The following is a 5146-nucleotide window of genomic DNA, read 5'->3' as shown; positions in this document are numbered from 1 at the left end:
AAAGTAAAACACCAGTGTGCTGACTGATGGTGTCCGTGCTGAAATCAAAGGGGACTGGTGGTTTCATGTCTTCCCACAGCTGCTGAGTTCTTAGGACCATCTGGGATGTAAACATTGCCACTGCTCATCCTCACCCAGACTGGAATAGACCCTCAGGACAGGGTGGGCACTGATGTGAGCATGGACAGAGCCCAGGTGTCCCTGTCTGTGACCCTGCCATGCAGCCACAGTGGCTGGAAACCCAGGCAGGCTCCACGCTGCCTCCCCCCAGCAGCCAGCTGTCCTGGGGCATCTCAGCCTTGGGGTCACCTCACAGCAAGATGGGGTCAGTGTGGTTCTGGGCAGAGTGTCCTCAGGGTCCTGACCTGCAGATCCCACTGTCCATGGAGAGCTGACCAGTCCAGGAGGTTTGAGAAAGAGACCCTGTCTCTCCAAAACCCTGCTCAGGTCACCCCTGTCCACAGACCACATAGTGCTGCATTAGGGGTGGGTGTGTCTGTCCTTTGGAGCCCTGGGTGTGGGGTGTGGGTGTCACAGAGCCTCATCAGGAGGCGAGACAGCTCAATACACCAAGGTCCACTCTGAGCATACATGTTAATCTTCATTTTAATAAGGTTCAATATTTCTATCACTGTTCCTCAGTTCACTCCATGAATATTTGGGTCAGATAACTTCTTGCTGTCAGTTCTGTCCTGTGATGGCTGGAGGTTTGGCACCTCGTTGGTCTCTAAAACCTGGATTCCAGGACAATTCCTCCTTAACATGTAAGAACAATAGCTGCCTCCAGACACTGCCAAAGGTCCCCAGGGAGGAAGATGTGGCACTAAGTGGGCTCCAGGGAGAAGCGTGCACTGTGAGCTGCTGCATCCCAGGAAGGACACTGGGTGGCCTGGAAGTGGGAAGAAGTCATGGGAAGAGGATGGGATCCCCCTGAACAGGGAGGATGTAATTCAGGGTGTCAGGATTTCATAAAGTTCAGGCAGGTGTGAACCAGGCCTTCCTTCCTCCTTGTGTGCAGTCAGACCTGGGGGAAGAAGGGCCTCTGTCTGGAACAAGTGTCTTGAAATCCTCCTGGAGGCACAGCCACATGCCCTCAGTACTGGTGCCCTGTCACTCTTCACATGTCCACCTGGTCCCAGAATGTACAGGACACCTGACATCATGGTCCTGGTCACCTAGGTTCCCCCAGGGCTGGTAGAGCCTTCCTGGCACCCTGAGCCCCAGTGAGACCCCAGAACCACTCAGGGGTCCAACCCCATCTCCTCTCTTTGCCTCCTGCCTCCTGCCATGTGGTGCTGCAGCCTCAGGAGCCCTGGTCAGGAGCAGCACCTGGGTGTTTGCACCCTGGTCTCCAGAACCTGCTGCAGCACAGCTCACTCCTTGTGCACCGTCAGCCTCAGGAGCTGCTCAGAGCAGCACAGACTGGACTCAGCCACACAGGTGCTGGGGCCTGAGATGGTCATAGTGAGCATCTAAAGGTGTGGACACAGCTCTGGGACTGGGTAAAGGGTTGGTCTGTGCTAACTCTGATCTGGGAGCTGGAATAGTCACCAAGGAGCCAACCTGGCAGCACCCATGGTGTTAACTCTGCAGGCACACAGGGTGCCAGAGTGTGGGGGTGGCTCTTCCTCTAGAGGATGTCTGCCATGCGACCAGTGCTGGCTTCATTAAAGAAGGTTCAATTCATGAGTAAATTCTAGGGCATTTTAAATTAAAGAGACAAGACTCTAATTACCTTTAATACCAGCTCTGGGACGGCTCCTCCAAGCTCCCACCTCCAGCCACCTAATGCCATGGCGAGGTTTACAGAAGAGACTAACAAGAGAGAGAGAGAGAATACACCATGGAGTGGACTTTTATTGGGGAACAAAAAATTCCAGGGAAAATCCCATCCACTGAAGGTTAAGGGGGGCAGCATCCCAAGGTCAGGGGTGACGATTGGCTCTTCGGGGAAGTGGCCAGACCCACCTCTGCATGGACAAGCCCTGGGACCTGGAGAAGGGTGGGCAAAGCTCTGACACAGCTGTGTCTAAGCGCCTCTCACCCAGCCAGGGAGGTAACACAAATCATGTGCGAGGATGGCCTCCCACAAGGGTGCATTACAGAGGATTCTCTGGGTAGGCTTCGGGCTCAGGCAGCGCTTGTCAGAGGTGTGGCCCCTACAGAGTCCCTTATGCATTGTAGGTCCACCAGCTAGAGGAACAGTTTGGAGGGTAGCAGGCAGGAGACCCCACCCTGTGCAGTATCACCTGAGGTCACCAGAGACATTGGATTGGACATCCTAGGGCTTAGGGACAGGACTTCTAAGCAATATGCACGTCAGGTGGGACATGTGTCCAAGAAGCCTGTCCTTAACTCCAGTCCCATGAGTGTTGAAGCACTTTTCATGATCACCATGTGTCCCTTAATGGAGATGTGGTTAATATACTATCCACAGAGGAAGAATGTGATTTGCCAACAAGAATGGCATCCTGCCCTGCTGGCCCTGGGCATGGCCCTGGAGCACATGGACCTAGCTGAAATGGGTCAGGCAGAGGGAGACCATCACCACACCATCCCTCATGTGGGGAAGCTACTGCAGCAGGTTCTGGAAAGAGAGAGGACAGTGGCCCCTGGAGATGGGAAGGTGCAGGGAGGGCGAGGGTGAGGGTGGGTGGTGAGGGCCATGTGCAGAGAGGGCCTTGTCCTGGGGCTCTGCAGCTCACAGGGCACCTGTGGCCCACAGCCAGGCTGTGCTTCACAGTGACTGGGGCAGAGCAGCTGATGGGCTCCCCACACCCAGGAGGGGCAGGTGATGGACAGCTGGGTGTGCACAGCCTGGGACCCATCATGGCACCTGGCACCCCTGTGTCAGGGTGCTGTCCTCTGCCTCACTAGAGCTAGGTTTCGGTGTAAGTGTGAAGATACACCTGGAATGGCCAGGTGTTTTCTGATGGAGAGATGCAGACCCTCTTAGTTGATCATCAAACTCCATCAGGTGTGAAAGACAAGGACACAGAACACATCACTGCATATTCATGTCCTTCAAAACATATTCATATAACTCACATAACTAAGTGTAAATGTAATAACCACAAAGCATGCTTAAGCAGTAAAATACAGAGTCTGTGCAAATGGCAGGTGTCCTGTTTATGGAAGGTGATGCCAGCATCCACCAAGGCAGAGGCAGGAGCTGAGCAAGGCCCTCAGAGCAAGTACCGAGGTTTCAATGAGGCAAAGGAGACAAGACTTAAAGCATCAGGTGAAATCCTCAGTTTTCAGATGGGATATCATTGTGTTGATTATAGGTTAAAAACCTTGTAGTTATTAATAATAAAATTGTTTTCCAGGCATGATCAGGCACCCCTCTGATCACAGCTCTTCAGGATTTGAGGCAGGAGGATTGCAGGTTTGAGACCAGCTGGGCTTTTTAGCAAGACCATGTTTCAAAAGCAGAGTCCCTTGTGAGGGACCTCGGGATGCAGCTCATTGTAAAGTGCTTCTGGATTCAATCCCAAGTAGCAGAAATAATCAGGGAATTAACAGATGATAATTTTGGGAGTGATGGAGAGCTGAGACAATGGAGAAGAGTCACATTTATGTCACAGGAAGGAAAATGGGTAGCAGATTGAACAGGAAGATAACACCACCCAGTGAGGTCCCAAATGTACCTCTGTAGGAAGCACTTGCTCTACTCTGAGAACCTAGTTTATTGACATAAAACCAAAGAGCTTGAGTCCTCCTCTTGTTTGATTTTACTGGGGACTGATCCAGAGTCCAGAACCACGTCTACAGCACTTTTTGTTTTTCATTTTGGGAAAGGAAGGAGGGAGAGCATAAGGGAAGAGCAGTGGAATGAATCTTAGCAGTCTTTCTTATTTACATATTAGTACAGGTAAGTGATGACCACCATCAGTATATCCAGAAAACACTAATAAAAAAAAATCTATCAATAAATTGCAGAAAGAACAGTAGAGTTGAGGGGAGGTGACAGGAGGATGGGAGAGCGGAGGGAAAATGGACTTATTGTGGCCCAAATGAGACAAATTATATTTCATGCTTCTGCCATTTTGTCAAAAAGAATGCAAAAGTTACAAATAAAAAAGGACAAATAGAAATAAAATGAAAAAATGATAAAATAATGGGGACAATATAATATAATAATGGAATAGTCAGGTGTTGGAAGGGAGACCCTGGAGATCCATGTGATGTACAAGGAGAAATGAAATGTCACAGATTTGCATAAATGGCACCAGATTGCAGACACTATGGTAACCAACGTCCTCTTCAGAAAACTTATTGTGTTAGCCTTTTTAATCATGGGAAACTCAGAGAAACTTGATGGAGGAACTTAAAAGTTTGTGGTGTCCTGAGACACGGGCATCTCCAGAAGATTATTGATGGTCGTGCCCCAGAAGGAGCTGCCTGGAGAGAGAGTAAAGTGACTGAGGTGAAGGGACCCCACCTCCCTCTGCACCTGCTCCTGGCTGACCTGAGCTCCTGTGTGCTGAGCGCCCCCCGCTGGCCCGGTGCACCCTGCAGGAGGTTTGTGTCTGGGCTCACACTGAGCTCCCCTCACTGTGTCTCTGGCACAGTAATAGGTGGCCGTGTCCTCAGTGGTCAGGGAGCTCAGCTGCAGGGAGAACTGGTTCTTGGACGTGTCTCTGGAGATGGACACTCGGCTCTTGAGGGTAGAGCTGTAGTAAGTGTTACCATTATAACATATGCTCCCTATCCACTCCAGCCCCTTTCCTGAGGGCTGACGAATCCAGTTCCAGCAGTAATTACTGGTGATGGAGAATCCAGAGACAGCACAGGTGAGGGACAGGGTCTGCTAGGGCTTCACCAGGCCAGGTCCTGACTCCTGCAGCTGCACCTGGCACAGGACACCTGGGGACAAAGACAGTCACAACCTGTCAGTCACCTGCAGTCACAACCTTCCCAAGGACCCAGGTCTGACACTGGGGACACTTACCTTGGGGAGCTGTGACCAGGCACAGGACAAGACCCAGCAGCCTCATCTTCTAGACCACACCTGCCTTCCCAGCGACCTCAGCCCTGTCTGAGCAGAGAGCTGGGAGCTCCCACAGCCCAGAGGGCCTTTGAACCCAGAGCAGGGGGAGGGATTTGCATGTGGGTGAGGCTCTTCTGATATCTGGAGAGGCTG

General features: G+C 51.5%; 1 long non-coding RNA gene across 1 annotated transcript; it reads right to left on the bottom strand.

Moving 5' to 3' along the window:
• Window positions 1-28: 28 nt before the first annotated feature.
• LOC125614673 lies at window positions 29-5115 on the bottom strand. The gene is made up of 3 exons (XR_007345250.1): window positions 4955-5115; window positions 4545-4869; window positions 29-54 (listed from the first exon to the last, which is right to left on the bottom strand). It is a non-coding gene; the product is annotated as an uncharacterized LOC125614673 (long non-coding RNA).
• Window positions 5116-5146: the final 31 nt, after the last annotated feature.

Source organism: Marmota marmota, unplaced genomic scaffold (assembly GCF_001458135.2).
Source record: "Marmota marmota marmota unplaced genomic scaffold, marMar, whole genome shotgun sequence".
NCBI lineage: Eukaryota > Metazoa > Chordata > Mammalia > Rodentia > Sciuridae > Marmota > Marmota marmota.
The sequence above is the reverse complement of the archived record's forward strand: the minus strand, read 5'-3'. Positions and strand labels throughout refer to the sequence as shown.